The following is a 23,880-nucleotide window of genomic DNA, read 5'->3' as shown; positions in this document are numbered from 1 at the left end:
TTGTTCAAATCTTTCATTGTATGTCACAAGAAAGCCAAATGTTTTAAGGATCTTATTCCTTTTTCATCTTAAAAATAACTGTTAATTTTCACAAGAGCCTTGGGCTTAGAGAAATGCATAACAAAATGAATGCATGCTTCATTCAGTAGACCCTATAAGTAGAGGGGAAAAAAACACTGTCTTACATTTCCCCCCAATAAAAGTGGGAAGAGAATCCTATTTCAAGGGCACTTTACCAAATCACAGTGTGTTTCATGTGAGTGGTTTGATATATGAAACATCTATTGTTCCTTTCAGCAAACCCACAGCTACAGAAATGGAATCCACAGCACTGGAGCTAAAATTGAAAAGCGAATTGAGCTTTATCTAGCCTTTCCCAGTGAAGGAAGATGAGAAAACAGGGGCATTTAATACATTTTTGCTTATTTGACGTGGGTGACCAACATTGGTATAATTTAGGTCATATATTCCTATTAGTGAGAGTTAATGTCTTCCCCAGGAATTCTCTTTACTTTTCTTGACTTTATGCAGCCTTCAATATCGACTCAAACAGGCAAAGTCTATCCTTAATTAATAAACAAATGTATATGGAAAGGAGTGAATAAATGAAGTGCTTCATTGAAAAATGCATGGAAAGAGGATGTGAATCTGTGATAAGAAGGGAAGAACAGCATGGATGTCTGAGCCCAGATTTATAATCTACATGCCATATAAATCTGGCAACAACCACAACATTCCTGATGATATGCTAACTAAAAATTAATTCTAAATGGAGAAATAATGAATTCGAGTTATTTCTGGAAGCTGTGAGGCAGTGTTGGTTTGAAAATTCTTTTTATCTTATCAGATATCTTACATGCACAGAACAAACACTTGCTAGAGTACTTCAGTACATTGCTGACTACTGAATATCATGCAATGTAGTGTTTTTACAGCACACACAAATCTCAGTCCTTATATAATCGTAGTGAGTTAAGTATGAAAAACAAGCACATATTTTCCTAATATAATTTGTCAGCATGCAAGTATCAACATAGTATATTTGGATCAAATTGTGTTTATATATACACATTATATATATATATATATATATATATATATATATATATATATATATATATATGTAAAATTTAATTTATGTTAAATTTTAAAAGTACCATGTGACTTGCTGACTTGAGTTTCATGAAAGAATTTGAAAGTTTTAGATTAGATATAGGACCAAATATTTAACAATATCTGAAATAATTAAAAAGAGATTTCTACCATTTTGCACTTCGTACTTATTTGAAATGGTTTTTCAACATAGATGATTTTAAAATTGAAATATTGATAATTGTAAAATATAAGGATGGTTTGCATCTTAAATATCAAATATTCAATATCTTTAAATAAACAACCACATACATCTTATTTGTTTTCAAAATTACTCTTCTATTATATTTAGTAAATGGTAAATTTACATAAATGTCAAATAATATTTTATTACATATTTGCTTTAGGGGAGCTTAAAAATGGAGATCAAGAACAACTTGTAGGATTTGGTTGTCTATTTTTACTATGAGAATCCTTAGAGACCCAGGGATCAAACACAGGTTGTCCAAATGATGATAGATACCTGAACCCACTGTTATATTTCTATATCATCACCATAAAAATTATTAAAAAATAATTTATTCTTCTTATCTGTAAATTATTGATTTTATACTTATTTTATATATTTTATATGAAGTGCTTCCCGCAAAATCTTTCCGTGACTGAAACTGCTTTGACATAGGAAAAGTTAGATATCATAAAAATGGCGATCCTAACTATGTCTTCCACAGCTGCAAAATGAAGATTTCCCATCATTCTAATCCATCAATCCATGTACATAAGCTATTGCTAGAGAATATATTTGTCCCCTTGTAATATTCACTTATAGAAATGATCTTATCATTGTACGTTAGCAATGGGCTTTTCTCATTTTTCGACAGCTCTTTCTGCTGTTTTGATCCACATGGCAAACTGACTCGTGTGACCCATTTTCCTCCCACGTCACACAGAATTTCCCAGGCACAGTCCATGCTCATTTCCCTCTTTTTTTGTTATCCATGGAAATCACAATTCAGCTCAGAAGTCCTTATCACTTCTAATATCACATCATCTATCAGAGAGCTCTCATGTCCTTGTGAAACTCCTAATCAAAGTCATTTCCTTCCTCATTTTTATTTGTCATTTTCTATGTCATGTTGTCCTTCCATTATATTCATTACGTCAATCCTTATTAACTCTCTGACCACCACTCCTCTGCCTTACTTCACAGTTGTGTAGTTTGCTTTGAAACTGTTGTTTCATCATCCTAAGTAAAAACTTCCAACTCAAGTCTACCTTTATAGTGTTTCCAGACTTACATCTTTTGGGATCCAGTTCTTTACACCCTAATGTCAAAGAGTGTCACTCTAACAATGTTCAAATAACTGTCCAATCTGGATACGTCATCTGCTAGCATCCAGTTTCAGATGTTTATGCTTTTGGTACAATCATGCCATTCCTATAGGAAAGTCATGAAAGAGTAAATTGTGAAACCTAAGGGGGCCTTACATGCAAACTGAAGCATTTGGCATGCCTTGGTGATGAGGTCTCTTTCCATATTATAATTTGACCATTATAAATCTTAGCTTCAAGCCATTAAAAACAATTTAACAAAGTGATAAGTAAAATATATGATACATATTAGGGCCACTTATTATGTATTATGTATGGGACTTTATTCAAAGCCACTCTAGGTTTTCCAGTTAAGTTACCACAGAGTAAGAAAAATGATGTGTAAAAATGGGAGGAGGGAGATTTTCTGGACTCTAGAAGGTATTCTTTGTGTGACAACCTGGGTTAAGAGAGTTGATTCATACACTAAAGTGTTCCCTCTCTTATCTATTAAAAAAATATATGTCTCTAAAATGTGGTTAAGATTAAGTGAGATACCGTTTAATGAGATAGAACCTTTATGTCATGGTTCATCTATAAATAACTGAATAAATGGCTCTCATGGTGTTCCCAGACATTAACATAGAACCTAGGTGAGATGTGTAAAGGCTTAACAATTGCACACTTATTTTCACTCTGTTGCCCTGTTATTATGGATTTTTTTCTTAATCATTTCTTACCCTGAAGTTTCAGAAATAGGAATGTTTAACTGCTAAAATGCAAATTTAAAATGGGCATAATTCGTTTTTTCCCTTTTTGGTTCTGGTTTTGGAAGAAGGCTAATATTGTTACTTCTACCTAGTATTTAAAAAAGCTTAATATGAGTCAGTGCCTCAAATACCTTTCCTTGGTTTTGTAATAATCAAGCACAGATAAACATGTCATATCTGTATGCGTGCATATGTGAATAAAATGCCTCAAATTAATCAATATACATCATCATAGTTACTTTTCTACTGCTGTAAATAAAATGCCAGGAGGAAAAATGCTTACTGGTTTAGTAGTGATGACTTGTGCAGCCTACAGTTTTATACAGTTCTGGACCTTCTGTCAAGAGGTGGTACTGTCCAATGTGTGCTGGTTTCTCTAGCATATATATCTAGAAACGCCTGAAAAATTGGTTTACAGGCCCTCTGAATGGAGGCATTGATGAATATTGACAATAGAAGTTTCTCATTCCAGATAACTTTATCTTAACTCAATTTTTTAAAAAAGAAAGAAAACAAAAGACTAAATAGACTAAACATAAGTACATTTCAAAGAACCTATAGTCATATAAAATAATCAATTATGCCATTCAACCTCCAATACACAGTGGATGGGCAGAGTGGGGAGAATCATTAAATTATGTAATGCATTTTATTGATTCTTGGTAGATTCAAGATCATACACCCCAATTCAATGCATCTCTCTGGTCCTCCTTAACTACCCTCTGCCTTTTGAACCTTTCCCCCAAGAGAAAACAAACACAGGAACATCTTGCAATAGAGGCTGCCACAGAGTATACCCTTTATCCAAGTGCTTTTCCTGGTAAATGTTCATTGCAATGAGCCATTCATGTGTTCAGGACTCTGGTGTGTGTGATGTTTTGTTATGTTATGTTCAATACTGGATCCTTACTCTAATTCTTCTTGAATATCTTGTTGTTGCCCTGTGTCATGGAGATTATTCAGCTTTGGTTCTGAAAAGCAACCCTTTAACCCACTTTAACAATTCATAAATGGAGTATATGAGTGGGGAAATTCAAAGGCCTGACTTGGGGTCTAAGTAGTAGCTGCATTTGTTAGCCTGACCACTCTCTCATGATCACGCCATCTGGCCAGCTCTCCAGCTCTGTCCAAGAGAGTGACAATGAAATCTCTTCTGCTCTCATTTCCTTGGGGTCACCTCTCCCATTCTTCCCAGGCTCTGCATAGCCCAAGGGCATCAACATGATCTCAGGCAACAGCTCACACAAGGAACATCTGAAAGCCTTTGGTAACATGGGACAAGGACTATAACACAAACTCACTGCTGCTGGAGGGTATCAGACCCTGGATGGCCACAGGTTCGAGGTTAGGTCAGGACCTCACCATAACTTTAAGTAGCATCTCAGGGTACACATGTCAGGCCGTTCCTCACTACCCTCAAGCTGCCAATTCTGTCTGTCTATTTGCACACACACCATTATGCTTCTTCACAACTACATGATCATCTTAGTGGTATCCAGAACTCTGGGAGTCTTTCAAATGATGGAGGAAGGCGTCTTGGCTGGGTGTGGTTTGTCTCACTCATGCTCACCAATATTTTTAAAGAGAGAGAGAAGCTTCATTGCTATTCAAAGTTTGTTTCACCAATATTTTAAAAGGTTCATTACAAGCATTTAGATTTGATTTGCAAAACTGAGAGTGTTGACTCCATCTAGACAGTTCTGTGACATTTGGCACAGAGATTGGTTTTAATAAATGCTGTGAGAATAGAAGCTTAAGTGTCGCAGAGCTGTCTTTGTGTCTTTGTTGGATGACTCCATTGCTGCAATCAAACTGAAATGGGTCTGGTTTTTTACCAGTCACAATTTGGTAATGCATCAATACATTTTTAATTAAAAATATGTCATGAGCACAACAGTAAAGACATCATATATTTTCTTAGACATTCCATTTCCTCAGACCGTAGTCAGAATCTCGTCTCTGTTGCCTGGTGGCAGAATATTTTTATTAAGACACTTGAGTAAAATCTAGAAATCTGGTGTTACACAACTGCATTTTGGTTTACATGTACTCTGCCACAGGCAATTTATGTGACAAAATCAAGATCAAACATCTGTCCTTGACAATACAGCAGTAGGTAACAAAACTCTAAGTGGCACATTTATTATAACTCAATGCTCTTGCTGAAGAAGTGAAAAATAATCATGGTGGGATCAATTAGAACATGACAATTTCCACAGGAGAGAGGTCAGAGTGGTGCAGAGGATGAGAGGTTTATAATGTTTGTGACAAGTTCCATGAGCAGCAGGAAGTCACGTAGAAAACCCATGGAAAGGTTGGCCTTTGTCGTCTAACATTTTCCCTTTCTTTCTAAGTGCCTTGTAGTTTTCATTCCCTGGGTTACAGTTTGATCTAGGCACTTTCTGTTTTCCTGTGGTCATCATGAATAAGATTTTTTTCATGATTTGTTTTCAGTATGTCTGTCATTGTTAGGTAGTAAGACTGATGGTTTGTAAGTATGGTGTGTGCATGTGTTTGTGTGTGTGTGTGTGTGTGTGTGTGTGTGTGTGTGTGTGTGTATGTGCATGTATAGTCATATCTTCATATAGTTGCAGAAATAAAAGAAAGAAAGTCTAAAGACAACTTCCTACAAAATTCATTTTTGTGGACAGGGAGAAGGCTCAATGCTTAAGAGGACTGCCTGTTTCTCCATAGGATCCCACAGGTGGTAACAAAAAATGGGTAAGTGGCTGCAGAAATGGATTTGATGAATCTTTTAAATTCCATTTGCCCATATTTAACAAAATATTGAAGTAGATACTCTTACATACATACCAATATTCTTCCTTCTATTCATGAGGCAAAACATGAAAGCAGTTCAAATGTTCCTCTGTGATTACAAGGCAAATGGGTTTATACACACCATATACAGGATGAATAGTACTCAGTCATTAAAAGACCACAAGATAGATGAGTAACATTTTGGTAAATGAAAGAATGCAGTTATAAAATACCACATATTCTAGTAGTTCTTAATTTTAAGTGAGCACATGAGCAAGTCAATTACCTGTTGATTAAGAACTTAGGGCTGGGATGAAAGTGAAATTATATTCGCACTAAAATTTTTACTTTTGAAAAATTAAAATATTTGGATCTAGGTGTTATAAGTCTCCACAAATGTGAATGAATCAAAAGCTTTTGAAAATAATTTCTCTTTCTGTTAGTTTTACAGCAAGAAATAGCATGTTAATTGATGTTCAGATATGTATGTGGCTCCGGTTCACTCAGTGATTAACATGACAAAAGTCTTCCCAAATGCTGCAGTGTTTCCAATAATTACTGCAAACTTTGTCATCATTTGCCTTGAAGCAATATTGGCTGACAGATGTGGCACAGAAAAGACGAAACAGTCTCTTTTATGGACTGAAATAGCAGAAACAATTCTCAACTCCAAAGTAAAATGCTAAAGCAACATTTTAATTTAACTTTTAATGTATATTGAAAGGAACTAAGTTTATCATAACCAATATAATTATCTGATAAATATTAGTGGTGACATTTATATCCTCAGAGTGAAGCTTCACTTTTGACTAGTACTAAGGAACACTACATTGCGGAAGCTATCACACTAGTGTGCTTTTTTTTTTTTTCTGTTATGTGAGACAATCAATCTCATAAACAAATTGTACTTATTTTTTCCTATCCCCCTTTTAATATTCACTATGTCAATTTGGCTTTATATAATATTTAGTTGTAAACCCTGGTATTTTTACGTAATTTTGCATTACAAGATGACCACTAACCATTATATTAATTAACATAACTATTGCTTCATTAAGTTGGAGCTAACCATTATATTAATTAACATAACTATTACTTCTTTAAGTTGGAGCTAACCATTATATTAATTAACATAACTATTACTTTCATTTATGAAAATATGGTTTAATTTAATGATGGCATCTATATAATTTATTGAAAATTAATTTATAATATTCTAATTGGGCTATTATTGACCTAACTGAAGATGAGAACCAAATTGATTAGCCTTCTTATATATTCCAATTTTGATATATTTATCAGTTTAATTACTATTGGGATTAGTGATCCATTTTTGATTTCTTAATCTATTTTAACGAATTGCAGATACAATAAAATTCAATAAAATAATCAAAAATTTAAATTTAAAAATATAGCAATAAAATACTAAATTAAAGGAGACAGTTTTTGTATTGATTGAAGATAAATCTTTAAGAATAAAATAATTTTGAAAAAACAACGGCAGTTTTGTAGATAGCAGAAATTTCTTTGGAAATTGAAGAGGATGCATTTTTCAGGCAACATTTTTAAGAAACAATGTTTTTCTACTGAAAACACAATGAACCTCATGATCCTTGGGTCTTCCATGTCCCTAATGATCCATGTATCATATATTATAGAATCCAATATTACAGTAAAGTTTTAGGTATTATCTTAAAGAAAATTTAATTTTGTTTTACAATTGTTATCATACTGTTTGCTTCTGACCCTCTGGTTAGTAACTGCGGGTGAGTGTTCAGCTTGCCAGTCTGAGTACTACTGATAAAACAGAGACTTCAGCAATCTCTACTGTAGCTGCCTGTTTGTGTTCACCTTCTAAATGGCGTTTCCTGTTTTATATCCCATGTCTGTTAGTCAATAAATCTAGAGGAGGCTTTGCCTTCTTCTTGCTCTATATCTGAAACATTAAATCACATGTTTGTAATGAAACTAGATGTTGCAATTATTCATCCTGTTTAACTATATAACTGAATTTTTTAAACTTTATTTTTAAAAACAGAAATAAATGTACAGATTTTTAAGCATTTTTGCATAAAAGTATACATACATATGTTATAAGTTTGTAATTAAGTATTTGTGAGTACCTATACATACACATATGTATATATGTAACCATAGTATAGGAAAAGAGGTTATTAATTTGTGGAGATAGGAAAGAAACTGGGAGGAGCTTTAGGGAAAAAAAGGGGGATGTGATACAATTCTATTTTAATTAAAATATTCTTTATTTTTTTCTTCATCTTCACACAGTCTGTGGGTTGTTTCTGTGGTGTTCAGGGCTTTCTGGGGTTAGTATCCCATTATCAGTGACTACATTTTATGTCTGTTCTTTTGTGACTGGGTTATCTCACGCAGGATGATATTCTCTAGATGCATCCATTTTCTTGAGAATTGCTTTAGGTCATTGTTTCTGATAGCTGAGTAGTACTCCATTGTGTAAATGTACCACAGTTTTTGTATCCATTCATCTACTGAAGGACATCTAGGTTCTTTCCAGCTTCTGGCTATTGTAAATAGAGCTGCAATGAACATTGTGGTGCATATATCTTTGTTGTGTGTTGGAGTATCTCTGGGGTAAATGAACAGAAGTGGAATAGCGGGGTCTTTTGGTAGTACTATGTTCATTTTTCTGAGGAACCGCCAGACAGATTTCCAGAGTGGTTGTATCAGTTTACAACTCCACCATCAGTGGATAAGTGTTCCACTTTCTCCACATCCTTGCCAGCATCTGCTGTCATCTTAGTTTTGGATCTTGGCCAATCTGACTGTTGTTAGGTGGAATCAAGGGTTGTTTTGATTTGCATTTCCCTGATGGCTAAGGATGTTGAGCACTTTCTTAGATGTTTCTCAGCCATTCGATATTCCTCCATTGAGAACTTTTTGTTTAGCTCTGTACCCCATAGTTTAATAGGGTTATTTGATTCTCTGGTATCTCGCTTTTTGAGTTCTTTGTATACCTTGAATATTAGGCCTCTATCTGATGTGGTGTTGGTAAAGATCTTTTCCCACTCTGTTGGCTGCCGTTTTGTTTTCATGATAGTGTCTTTAGCCTTACAGAAACTTTGCAATCTCATTAAGTCCCATTTGTCAATCTTTCACCATAGAGCTCAAGCTATTGCTGTTCTGTTCAGGAAATTTTCTCCTGTGCCTATGTGTTCTAAGGTTTCCCTACTTTCTCATCTAATAGTTTCAGTGTATCTTGTTTAATGTGGAGATCTTTGATCCACTTGCACTTGAGCTTTGTACAAGGAGATAAGAAAGGGTCTATTTTCATTCTTCTGCATGCTGAGTGCCAGTTGGACTCACCTGATTTTTGACAAAGGAGCTGTAAACATTCAATGGACAAAGGACAGACTCTTCAACATAACTGAATATTTACATGAATATATCTACATGAAATCACTAACTGTATTTTGTTAGAATTCAGTTTAGGTTTTCTTATCATAACTGCCATGCACTTATAACTCACCATAAAGAGTCTGAAACTTTTATAAACATGATGAAAAATTTCAAAATTTAAATAAGTTAATCTAGCACATGAGCTTCTACAAAATTTTCTCTTCCTCCTCACATGATAATAAATAAAATTAACTATAATTTCTTATTTGGTTTTTAACAATTATAACCAAGGTTTGAGATTTAGGCAAAACACTAACATATTTAAATGTCCATTGCATAACAGATGCAAAATTGTACAAGATAGATATTAAATAAATCTTTTTAAATTAATGAATAGGTCTAGGAAGTAAGGTGACAAAGCAAAGATATTAACTCAATGCATAATAATTACCAAATATTCTTCTTAAATTTTTAATGTTATTAATAAGAACTTATTTATTTCGAAGATTATAAAAATTGCAGATTTTCATCATACCCTTTAAGATTTATTCCACTGCTTGCTTTAAGTTTTTGGAGGTATTTTTGCTTAGTTTTCATTCCACAGATTTTAATATTCTTGTGTGTGTATGTGTTTGTGTCTCCTTGTGTCAAACATTGGCAAATTTTGTTTATATATTATTTAAGCTTATGTAGAATCTGTCTCTAGAAGTGGGGTAGATGCCACAATCAATGTTCAACATCCAAGCATAGTGTCTTTTCTCCCAGGTGCCTTGGAGTGTTCCAAGCTCAGTGGCAGGGAAATAGGACACAGCAAAGAAACAGAAAGGTATTCAAATCATTATGTCCTTGAAAACAGCTAGAAGGTACAGAATTTCTCAGAGAGGGTATTAGTGCTTTTCCTGTGGCAAATAAATAAATACATACATACATACATACATACATACATACATACATACACACATACATACATACATATAGACCCAGTGTGAAGATTAGGAAGCCAGATGCTCATCAATGTTGAGATTTAATCAGACACTTCAGTATGACTGCTTTTCCACCAGTCATTTGCTTTTAGACATTGAAAGCTTCAGATTTAATGTTGTAACCTTTGGTCTTTTAGCATCACAGTACTCCAGAAGTCTATTGAATGCTGATAGCACTCAGATTATTAACCTAGGTACTTCTTCTAGTCATCTGTTACTTGATATTTTTATTTTACTAGATATAAAATCAATATTACTTACTCTTTTGAAAACACAAATAGGCTAGTTGTAGAACAGTCTTCAGACTGTACCGACAAACATATGTACATACATTATTCCAAGTGATGTCTTCATAGTGTGTTATGTTTATAACAGTTTAAAACGTCTTATTAAATGATTTAACCAATGTATTCTAAAGCTATATGTACCACACTTAGTTACAGCAATGCGTGAATTATTCTTTTTTTTCAATGAAGGAATGTAGTAACAGAGAAGTGTTAGTGAGCCCCCAAAGACCAGATAGGAGTTGATCCGATGCAAATCTCATTAGGGCCTTTAGTTGAGCTATCTCAGGCTTATCCCACCATCAATACACAGGATGCATAGGAGCCCTGAACATTTAGTGGGGGTAAGGTTTTATAGAAAGCAATAAACAGAGGGTTGTAAATTTTTCTAGCCTGGTAAGCATCTAATTTGAGAGCTAGGCTACTATGGCCTTTAGCGTAATTGGCTGTGTTCATGTAGCTTTTTGCCATGCTCAGTGAGCGGGCTGAGCTACCAGACCCCACCCAGTGTCCCTTGAATTCACAGATTAAAGGTGCGCGCACGCACGCACGCACGCGCACACACACACACACACACACACACACACACACACACAGAGAGAGAGAGAGTTTCTTTTCAACTTGCCTTTGGACACAATTGCTAGGCACTACTACCTCTAGCCTGGAAAAACATGCCCTTATTAACATACTAATATTCTTATCTCTGTACCTCTTACCTGCCCTAAAATTTAGTGGCACAGGCTACATCTAGCCCTTGCCAAACATTTCTGACCACCTGCCTGTAGGAGCAGCCACAGGTTCCCTCTCCTCCTGACACCTCACATGGCTACTTGGTTCTCTCACCAAAGCATGGCAAACTTTTCCTCTCTTGCATCTATCTCTTTTTCCTCTAAGGACCGGAAGTCCAGCCTATTCCTTCAGCCAAGCAAATGAACCCATGGCTTTCTTTACTGACAGATCAAGAAACAATCGGGAACAGGTCCTTACCATCAGAACTCTCCCTAGAGTCCAGTGCTGGGAGTAAAATCATAAACTTAACTTCTGATTCCTTCTGCATTTGTGATTGTTAGGCAGGGGGCAGGCTTGATGGGGATTAACTTGAAAATTCTGCATCTGTTGGGGGAGATTAACATGGAAACACAGGTCTTATTGCAATCATCCTAGAAACTGGAGCGAGGCTCAGGTTTTGTTAGGGTATAACTTGGAAGCTAATGCCAGTTAAATAACCCGTTAGTTTACCTCCTTAGTTCAAGCTCTCAAAAATGGAGTCTGAACATAAAAGATTTGGTCTTTTAGCACTATCATATAATGTACATCCAAGAAATAATTTTTATTTCATATTGTCATATTTACATGCTTCTGAAGTTATGTGAAGTATTTAGGAATTATTTTAGATGAAGTGTTTCTGTTTAGTGTAGCTCTTTTCATAATTTAAACATTTGTTTAAATTATTTTCAAATTTACTGCTTTCTTAAAAACTAAACTTGAGGCCTCAATTTCATTATAGTTTTTCTTTATTTTATAATAATTATACAATACAGTGAGTGAGTGCACTATCAGATAAATGTGATTAAATAGAAACACAATTATAAATACCATTTTCAAGCTACCTCTAGCACACAATTCTATTTTGATCTCACAAATTTTGAATGGAAAATTATCAGACATTGTTTTTGAACATCCACTGAAGGATAGCAAAGGCAGAAAAGTGTAGAAACTAACTGAGACAGCCATGGGCATTGAAAAGAGCCCCACTTAGCTGAAGCACATCAATAAGATGGCATATACTTTTGATAACTTCTGTAAAGCATAAAATTATTAAAGAGATGAGAAGAAGGCTGGGTTATTTATTCTACCCGAGATACAGAGAAAATCCTTGAATTACATTTGCAGGGAGTAGAGACAAAGGTTTCTTCCACAGGGAGAATGTCAAAAAACTTATTTGACCTCACCTCCATTGCTAATAGAAGGTACAACTTGGCTCTCTGAAAAATGGACAGGGCTGCAGTTAACCATAAATCCACAGATTTTGTAAAAATGACAGTATCAACTATTCAGAAGTGTAGAGCAAAGATGATATATTAACTTTAAATTAGATTACTTTCAGGAAAATAAGTTTAATGCGCTACAAAAAGAAATTAAAATTTGTAACATCTTTCTATAATATCCAACTTATATTATCTCATAAACTTCAGAATGATAATTTTAAAATATTCAAAATGTATTAACTATTTATGTCCCAGAGAGCACCATCTCAGAGGCAAAAAGAAAAAGGATGTGAAAGAATGCTGGGAGGGGCAACAGAGAGAGGGTGTAACATTTAGGATATAAAGCAAAAATAGTTAATTAAAATTTTTAATAAAAAAGCATAAGTTCTGAAAAAACGTTTTAACTTCTCACAGGACATTAATACAACAATAGGAGTTAATAGTAATTAAATACTGATGATACCTACATCAATGTAGTGACTAAGGGCTGATGTGGTAAGAAAATTTTCTAGAGTGTTTGAGTGAGACTGGGTAACAGAAAGATTGAAAACTCTCTCAGCAACAAATTAAGGAAAACATAAACAACAAGGGTTGAATTTAAGGCAGAGGTATCTAATTTCAAAATCTGACATTCTTATTGACCTGAAAAATAAATGAACATGTAACTGATACTGGGGGAAAAACAAAATATTTTACACTTTTTTCATAATAAAACACTTGATGCAAAATACGTAGATATGAAAATTACATCAACCTAGTAGAATCAAGATTTTTATTTTAGCAACACTTTTAGTTTACTTTATATAATGTAATTTAGCAACACTTAATGGAAACAACATCTATATTAAGCAAAGTCAATAGTGAAGAAATAAAAGATTCTAATTAAGGTGAGTCCACAAGGCAAGTTTTACCACGTCTATTAAACATGTTTTTATAAGTACAGCCAAGGGATATTAATATATATACATACCTTTCTTTTTTTTTTTTTTTGAAGAAACAGAAACCATTTATTTGTTTTCATTTTTTACACAATGAATTAATGATTCTTGGTTTGCAACAAAAATAATCAAACACGAAAAACAATTTTAATATTAAAAATTGTATGGGGAAAGATAAGTTTAATATTGTGTGTACAATGCTCTGGTTACAGCACAGTAGAAACTGGGATGCATACCCAGTGTCATCACTGCTTTTATGATGGTGTTTTTATTTTTTTATTTTTTGTAAACGACTTTATTTTGCAAAACAAAGATAAATGTACAGATTTTAAACAATTTTTGCTTAAAATTATACATTTTTGTCAGTACTGTTTTTTCAGACATTAAAATAAATTTTACATAAAACCATGTGAATATATTTTTTAGTCAGTACTTGATTTTTTTCAAGGGCTTGACAGTATGCATTGAAAACCTACTAGTTGCAATAAGCATAAAGTACATGCAAAACAAAACGCAACATGGAAATAGTCAAAGTCTTCTTGTTTTGTGAATATATGTATATTTTTTGTTTTCTTTATTTCTTGGAATTCATACAGTCTGTGAGTTGTTTCTGGGGGAGTGCAAGCTTCTGGGGTTAGTATCCCACTATTAGTGACTGCATATTATGTCTGTTCTTTTGTGACTGGGTTATCTCACTCAGGATGATATTCTCTAGATGCAGCCATTTTCTTAAGAATTTGGTTAAGTCATTGTTTCTGGTGGCTGAGTAGTATTCCATTGTGTATATGTACCACAATTTTTGTATCCATTCATCTTCTGAAGGACATCTGGGTTCCTTCCAGCTTCTGGCTATTATAAATAGAGCTGCTATGAACATTGTGGTGCATATATCTTTGTTGTGTATTAAAGTGTCTCTGGGGTATATGCCCAGAAGTGGAATAGCTGGGTCTTCAGGTAGTACTATATCCAATTTTCTGAGGTATCGCCAGACAGATTTCCAGAGTGGTTGTATTAGCTTGCAACCCCACCAACAGTGGAGAAGTGTTCCTCTTTCTCGGCAGCCTCGCCAGCATCTGCTGTCATCTGAGTTTTAGATCTTGGCCAATCTGACTGGTGTGAGGTGGAATCTCAGGGTTGTTTTGATTTGCATTTCCCTGATGGCTAAGGATGTGGAGCACTTCCTCAGATGTTTCTCGGCCATTCGCTGTTCCTCAACTGAAAACGTTTTGTTTAGCTCTGTACCCCATTTTTTAATAGGGTTATTTGATTCTCTGGTGTCTAGCTTTTTGAGTTCCTTGTACACCTTGGATATTAGGCCTCTATCTGATGTGGTGTTGGTAAAGATCTTTTCCCATTCTGTTGGTTGCCGTTTTGTTTTCTTGACGATGTCCTTAGCCTTACAGGAACTTTGCAATCTCATTAAGTCCCATTTGTTAATCTTTGACCTTAGAGCTTGAGCCATTGGTGTTTTGTTCAGGAAATTTTTTCCTGTGACTATGTGTTCTAAGGTATTTCCTACTTTCTCATCTAATAGTTTCAGTGTATCTGGTTTAATGTGGAGATCTTTAATCCACTTACACTTGAGCTTTGTACAAAAAGATAAGAACGGGTCTATTTTCATTCTTTTGCAAGTTTAGTGCCAGTTGGACCAGCACCATTTGTTGAATAGGCTGTCCTTTTTCCATTGAATATTTATACACCTTTCAAATAGAAAAATATAAAGTAAATTTGTGCTATGTTAAGACTTACATTTCCCTTTAGGAACACAGTATAAAAATGTTGCTTCAGATTTGTTTCTTGAGCAAACAAAAATATATCCTAAAGTTCATATGCAATCTCAATGTAACCTGGGGAGCCAAGAAACTCCTGAAATCAAAGGAAATGTACATAACACAAGCATTCAGACTTCTTTTTTTAAAAAAAAGATTTACTTTTTTATTATATATGCTACTCTAGCTGTACATCAGATTTCATTGCATACAGCTGTGATCCGCCATGTGGTTGCTTGGATTTGAAATCAGGACCTCTGGAAGAGCTGTTAGTGCTATTAACCACTGAGCCATCTTTCCAGCCCTGCGTTCAGACTTTTAAGCAGAAGTCCAAATTTATAGTAGTGAACACAATGTAGTAATGGCATATAGAGCATTTCCTAATGTAATGAAAAGAAATAGAATCCAATTATAAATAATTATATAAATATATTAAAATTGTGTTCAAGAAAGGTGAGCTATCAACTGAATGGGAGGTTACTTTCAAGAAAACTAATTAGCTCATAAAATACTCAAGATTACTAATCATTGCTACTATTAATAACTGGGAAGAAAAAAATTATTGTTCGGAATTTGGATAAATTGGAATTGTTGCATAGTTGTATGGAAATACAAAATAGTGTAGAAATTATTTAGACCAATTTAAAATGTGCTTATCCTGTGTTCCGGCAATACCACTTTGAGTCTCAAATAAGTGAATGCACTCATTTGAACATATATTCATTTAAGCAAATATTATTATGAGAATAACATAGAAAAGCAAAAGCTGCAATCAACTCATGTGAACCTTTGTGGCTGATATGCAGGTGAGGACAGGCACATGATACAGAATGGCCTGTGAATGGACAGTGAAAAAGTAAGGCGAGGACAGAGTTTTGGAAAGACCAGAGAGATGGGGGAGGATGGAGAAGAAGCCAAGATGGAGGAAAAAATGATGAACCACCCTCTTTGTGTCTTTAAATAGCCACAGGTAGCTATGAATATCTGATAAGGAATGGATTATTACAAGACAATTTGTCTTATCTAGGTGGGCAGATTATACCAACATCAATTGGCTCTGAGTTTATTGTGTGTATCTTTTGTGGAATTAGAATTTACTGATATAAATCTGATTGATGAATTATAAGCTTCTAGAGTTCTGATTTTACTGGGTTGCTAGGAATGCATCAGAGTCTGCAGCAGGGAACCATGGGAGGGGGGCTGCTGCTGAAACCAGAGTGTAGCTGACAGACTGGGATAGAAATTGGAAATTTAAGAGATTGGGGAGACATTTTGCTGGTTGAAATGAAAATACCCTGCAGATTATTTACTGCTACAGACCTTGATGTATGAATTAAGAAACTAAATGTCAAATATACACACAGTAGAATATTACTTAGCCTTAAACTGAAAGAAATCTGGAAACATTCTAAAACTTGGAAGAAACTTCAGGATATTGAGCTAAGGAAATTAAGCAGTAAGAAATGAACCGATAGTATGTTTCTAACTAGGTAAAGTCTGTAAAATAATCAAACTCATAAAAACAGAAAATAAAATGATTGATTGCAGAAAATAAAGAATTAGTTACTTTTTAGGGGATACAGAGGTTTACTTTCTAAAATTATAGAGTTATAAATAAGTTAAAAGTGAGGATCCCACAACAAGGGAACACAAATATCATTATACAGTGCATTTTAAATGGTTAGTATGTTAAACTGTATTTTACAAAGATTTTAAATTACAAAAATTAAAAATATTTCATAAAAAATTCTGAATCTGGTATCATTTTAAAACATATAATTAATTAATTATATTTACCCAGATTACAAAAAGAAATGTAAAGACAATATTACCACATGACACAATTTTCAAAATGGGTAATTTAAATAAACACATCACCTAAAATATATTCACATTGAAATTAGGAAAATATCTGCTAAAATATCAGTAATTTGAAAAATTAATTAAGATAACAATGCAATAGAAATAGTTATCTGTAAAAGTATCATTTAGGAAAGTAAAATAAAAATATCTGTGTCAAAAATATCAAGTGCTATACACTGAAAGCAATCTAGGAGTTTTACATATTCTTGATGGAAATTTAAATAGCACATTGTTTGTAAACCTTTTTATGGATTTATCCATGGCTAAACTGCTACCATATAACTTCAGGATCAGTTTATATGATGGAGGCAGAACAGTCTTTCACTGCCTCTACAGACAATCTATAAGGTTTACACAGTAGTTTTGTTCACAGTTTTCCACATTAAACACAACCCAAATATCCTCAAGAAATTATTAGCTGGACAAGTGGACTGGCATCCATACAAGTAAGGTCTGCAGTAATAAATGGGAACATGACCAAAAAATGTAACATCATGGCTACACATTAAAAACATTAAGTTGTTCTGCCTTCCCTATATGGTTCATTCTAGAAAAGCAGACAATAGGGAATGGATTCAGATTAGAGGTGGTCAGTGATTCTAACCAGGAATGAGGTGGGGATGAGGCCGGATGGGATGAGAGAGTGGCCTGCAAAGGGTATTGAAAAAACCTTGAAGAAATTAAGGGATCTCTTATCTAATTTTGGTATTTTTCTAATAATTATAAACGTTGTTGAAATTCTTGTAACTTAATCTGGGAAATGCCTCATTGCTAACTGAGAATTGTGATTTACTCTACCTTAGTTTTAAAAGGAGCCTGCAGGATCAGGAGGTACAGCTGGAGGTCAGAAGGAACTGCATGCTCCGCTATAGCCATTTTCTCATGAAAAGCCTTTGCTAATGTCATTGTGTAGACTACATAAGACTGAATCATTAGATTTTTCAATTGTTGTATATAAAGTATTTTCTTTTAATTTCTTGTGCTCTATAAAAATCTTTATCCTTTCTTTTATGAGGTTTATATGCATATATATTTTCAATCTACCGTTAGTTTATTGTTTTGCATAATGTGAAACATCTTCATTATGGCGTAATCTTGTTTTTATAATTAGATATGTTTTATTATATTACAATATTTCTGGTTAATTAATAAAATCAATTGGAAGTTTTTAATAACAGAAATAAAAATAGTAAAATACTTTCAGCCATGCACTTAAGATTTTATATTAAATTTCACTTTTAAGGTACAGGTAAAAATACTTGAAACTAACAGAATTCTGTGTTGCTGCTTTGTCATGTCCTACTTGCCTTTTAAGATGATGTCATCTATCATTTAAATGAAAATATCCATACACTGTTAATATTGGTAACGGATGCACATTGTCCACACAATCTCTTTAATGTCTACCAGACACAGGTAAGTTCACCAAGAAGTAGGAGGGGAGATCTGGAAAAATGTCATGAACCATATGAATGAATAAAGAAGTATGATACAAACTTGAAGTGATGAAGATTCTCCTCATTAAAATTCATCGGTCTTAATTTGGCTAATTATTCACATTGTTGGTCAATTTTATTTTGTAGACTTTCTGATACAGTTACTACCTGTTAAATGAAGAGTAGGGGTTTAATATTTGTATTCTTATACAAATATATGAAGTCAACTAAATGATGTAAAATTTGGTAGCATATAAACATGGAAACAATTAGTTACACTGAAGATAAACATTAAAACAATGCAGGTGAAATATACAATGAAGTTATGTCTAAATTTGAAATCCCAGTATTCTGTCAGCAGAAAAACAATATTGTCTGAGAGTGGGAAATGACTCCATGTGTTGTTAATCAATCATTCAGTTAGCTTCCTGCCTGTAGTTATGTAAGATCTATTACCATTGTGACTATTTTACCTGTGAAATTAGGGAGAAAAGGTAATTAAACACACATTAACCAGGCCTAGGGGTTTGGGTACAGAAATCTATTTATCAATATTGAGTAGGTATTGTAATAAACATCAAGAAGAAAATGAGTTTTAGCTTTGCCATTAAATATGAATATGAAGAGAATGTTCAGATTGTCTCATCTCAGCATGAACAGAGGGTGCAGGAGGGAAAATCCTGAAGAGTAGAAAACACACATCCGACTATGTTCTTTTTAAATGAAGAAATTGTAGGACTCCGTATGTACACTTTAATTTCACTCTACCTCACACTTTTAAGTATATAACAAACAGATGAGTTCATTGTAATGTTTTTTTGAAAGGTGAATTAATCTTTGTTGTGATTTAAATGAGATGTAGCCCCTCCACTATTTTGAAAATTTGAATAACTGATCCCCAGTTTGCTGTTGCTTTGGGAAATTTAATGAATACATACTTCCTAGAGAATGTATGTCACACAGGGAAGGAGTTGTTTAAAGCCTATGATGGAGTCCCAGTTTGCTCTTGCGCCTTTCTGTTTGTAAATATAGATTTGAGCTCTAAGTTCTCAGTTTCAAACTCCAGCTGCCATATCTGATACTTGTTGTCCCTGTCATTCCATGTGTTGATTCAAGAAAGAGGAGAACACTGGTTTTACCCTATATCTGAAACAGTGCTCTGAATGTAGAGATGAAAGAAGCACAATCTGAATCAGCTAATTCCATAACTAGTTGTAAATTTGAATTTAATCTAATATTAAGAAGTACATAGTGTTGTTGGAGTATCTCAAAAGGAGAATAAATTACATCAGTGACACTGGAGAGTCTTATGGTTTCTCTTCCTGGAACAAAATAAGGAGATCAAACGCAACGTGGAGAAAAAAAAAAGTGTTTCTTTCAGTTTACATACCACAATCACAGTTCATCCTAAAGATGAAGTCAGGGCAGGACTTCAAGGCAAAAACCTGCTGGGAAGACGGTGATTCAGAAGGCAAAAGGGGTCTCTGCTCATGTGCTTGCTTACCATAAGTTACTCGGCCTTCTATCTTATACTTCTCATCTCAGAGATGGACTGCCAAAAGTGAGGTGGGAACTCCTATACCAATTATTAATTAAGAAAATTCAATGCAATGAGCCCTCATGTATATGGTCACCTGATTTTTGACAAAGGAGCAGTAAACATTCAATGGAAAAAGGACAGCCTGTTTAACAAACGGTGCTGGTCTAACTGGCACTCAGCATGCAAAAGAATGAAAATAGACCCTTTCTTATCAACTTGTACAAAGCTCAAGTGTAAGTGGATCAAAGATCTCCACATTAAACCAGATACACTGAAACTATTAGATGAGAAAGTAGGAAAAACCTTAGAACACATAGGCACAGGAGAAAATTTCCTGAAAAAAACACCAATGGCTCAAGCTCTAAAGTCAAAGATTAACAAATGGGACTTAATGAGATTGCAAAGTTTCTGTAAGGCTAAGGACATCGTCAAGAAAACAAAACGGCAACCAACAGAATAAGAAAAGATCTTTACCAACACCACATAATATAGAGGCCTAATATCCAAGGTATACAAGGAACTCAAAAAGCTAGACACCAGAGAATCAAATAACCCTATTAAAAAATGGGGTACAGAGCTAAACAAAACGTTTTCAGTTGAGGAACACCGAATGGCCCAGAAATATCTGAGGAAGTACTAGACATCCTTAGCCATCAGGGAAATGCAAATCAAAACAACCCTGAGATTCCACCTCACACCAGTCAGATTGGCCAAAATCCAAAACTCAGATGACAGCAGATGCTGGAGAGGCTGCGGAGAAAGAGGAACACTTGTCCACTGTTGGTGGGTTTGCAAGCTAATACAACCACTCTGGAAATCTGTCTGGCGATACCACAGAAAATTGGATATAGTACTACCTGAAGACCCAGCTATTCCACTTCTGGGCATATACCCCAAAGACACTTTAATACACAACAAAGATATATGCACCACAATATTCATAGCGGCTCTATTTATAATAGCCAGAGGCTGGAAGGAACCCAGATGTTCTTCAGAAGATGAATGGATACAAAAAATTGTGGTACACATACACAATGGAATACTACTCAGCCACCAGAAACAATGACTTAACCAAATTCTTAAGAAAATAGCTGCATCTAGAGAATATCATCCTGAGTGAGATAACCCAGTCACAAAAGAACAGACATAATATGCAGTCACTGATAGTGGGATGCTAACCCCAGAGGCTTGCACTCTCCCAGAAACAACTCACAGACTGTATGAAGTCCAAGAAATAAAGAAAACAAAACAAAACAAAAAAAAATATTTACAAAACAAGAAAACTTTAACTATTTCCATGTTACATTTTGTTTTACATGTACTTTATGCTCATTGTAACTATTAAGTTTTCAATGCATACTATCAACCTTGAAAAAAATCAAGTACTGACTAAAAATATTTTCATATAGTTTCATGTAAAAATTATGTTAAAATCTGAAAAAAGTACTGACAAAAATGTATAATTTTAAGCAAAAAATGTTTAAAATCTGTACATTTATCTTTGTCTTGTAAAATAAAGTTGTTTAAAAAAAAGGAAAGAAAATTCAATGCAAACTTGATGACAGGCCAATTTAATAGGGATGTTTTCTCAGTTGAGGTTCATACTTACAGAATGACTCTAACTTGTGTCAAGTTAATATATGAACCAGCCAGCACAGAAGGTTTCTTTGGAAAGTGACAATTGGCTATGAATCTGAAGAACATGAGAAGTTAACTCAAATGAAAAAGGTCATCACAATGGGCAATAAATCACACAAGAACTTTGGACCAAATATTTGGCAAGCAGTAAGATCTTTAAGATGTTAATATGGGTGAACAAAAAAAAAAAAAATGGAACAAAAGGTTAGGTGTCATACAGGCTTTGTAATTTTTCCTTTTAGTTTACTGGGTATCCTCTGGTCTAACTCTAGACTGTCTCCAGTTCAGACACACCATCTGTGTCAGCTAAGTAAACACCATCTTGTGGCTTTCTCTGTAAGCATCTTCCCACACCAACTTTGGAGACACATTGCACTCAGTCCTTGGTGTGGCTTTCTTCACCAACAAAACACAATCTGCTTCTATGAAATATGTTGATTATATGTCCTTCTTGTCAGCCATAAGCCAAGGTGCTTAGTTTTAAGATAGATTAATATTTTTCATTAAATACTGTAAAGCATAAATATGTAACATGTTTAGTGCAAACTCTGACAAGCTATTAACTTTCCATATTCATTCCTGTGCTTAGTTGTAAGACTGACAATACCATTGCTGTTTATTGAGAAGTGACTATCAACTATTTCATAAACTCCTATGACACAGTTCTTACCTATTTTCTCATTTGAAAAGTAGAAATAATAACAATTCTAGTATCCTATCAATGCTAAAAACTTAACTGTATAGCTTCTAAGTGTTTTCATTGTTCACAAACAACAATTGATTTTTTTTTTCATTTTACTTTTATTGGATACATTTTACTTATATTTTAAATGTTATCTTCTCTCTCTATTTCCCACTTATAGAATCCCTATCTCATCCCCCTGTCCCTGCTTCTATGGTGGTGCCCCCACCCTCTGAACCTCTCCTGCCTCCCTGCCCTGACATTCCCCTACACTGGGATATTGAGCCTTGGTAGGACCAAGGGATTTTCTTCACACTGATGCCCAACAAGGCAATCCTCTGCTACATATGCAGCTGGAGCCATGGGCCCATCCATTTCTATTTTTGGATAGTTGTTTAGTCTCTGGGAGCACTGGTTGTTTGGTGTTGTTGTTCTTATGAAGTTCTAAACCCCTTCAGGGCCTTCAATATTTTTTCTAACTCCTCCATTGGGAACCCTGTTTTTAGGTTAATGGTTGGCTATAAGTATCCACCTCTGTATTTGTCATGATCTGTCTGTGCTATTTAGGGTGCAGCTAATTAAGACATCTGTTAGCATGTTTTTCTAGGCACCAGCAATAATGTCTGGGTTTGGTGACTGTGTATGAGCTGGATGTCCAGGTTGGGCAGTCTTTGGATGGCCTTTGTTTCAGTCTCTGCTTCAAAGTTTGTCTCCATATTTCCTCCTGTGGATATTTTTGTGTCCTCCTCTGAGGAGGAGTGAACCATCTACATTTTGGTCTTCTTCTTAGGCTTCATGTGGTCTATGAACTTTATCTTGTGTAATCTGAGCTTTTGGACTAATATTCACTTATCAGTGAGTGTATAACATGTGTGGGTTTGTGTGTGTGTGTGTGTGTGTGTTTGTGCCTGAGAGAGAGAGAGAGAGAGAGAGAGAGAGAGAGAGAGAGAGAGAGAGAGAGAGAGAGAGAGAGAGAGATTGGGTTACCTAACTGAGGATGATATTTTCTAGTTCCCTAAATTTGCTTAATAATTTCATGAAGTCATTGTTTTTAATAGCTGAGAAGTACTTCATTATATAATTATACCACATTTTCTGTGTCCATTCCTTTGTTGAAGAACATCTGAGAATTTTTAGTCTTCTTGCTATTATAAATAAGGCTGCTATGAACATGGTGGAGCATGTGTTCTTGTTATGTGTTGGAGCATCTTTTGGGTATACGCACAGGAATGGTATAGCTGGGTTCTCAGGTAGTACTTTGTCCAATGATCTGATATCAGGTACAGAAGATACCATAGAAAACATTGGAACAACTGTCAAAGAAAATCGAAACACAAAAATCTCCTAACCCAAAACATTAAGAAAATCCAGAACACAATGAGAAGATCAAACCTGAGGATGATAGGTATAGAAGAGAGCAAAGATTTCCAACTGAAACTACCAGTAAG

The sequence above is a fragment of the Micromys minutus genome, assembly GCF_963924665.1.
Source record: "Micromys minutus genome assembly, chromosome: 13".
NCBI lineage: Eukaryota > Metazoa > Chordata > Mammalia > Rodentia > Muridae > Micromys > Micromys minutus.
Note: the sequence above shows the minus strand (reverse complement) of the source record.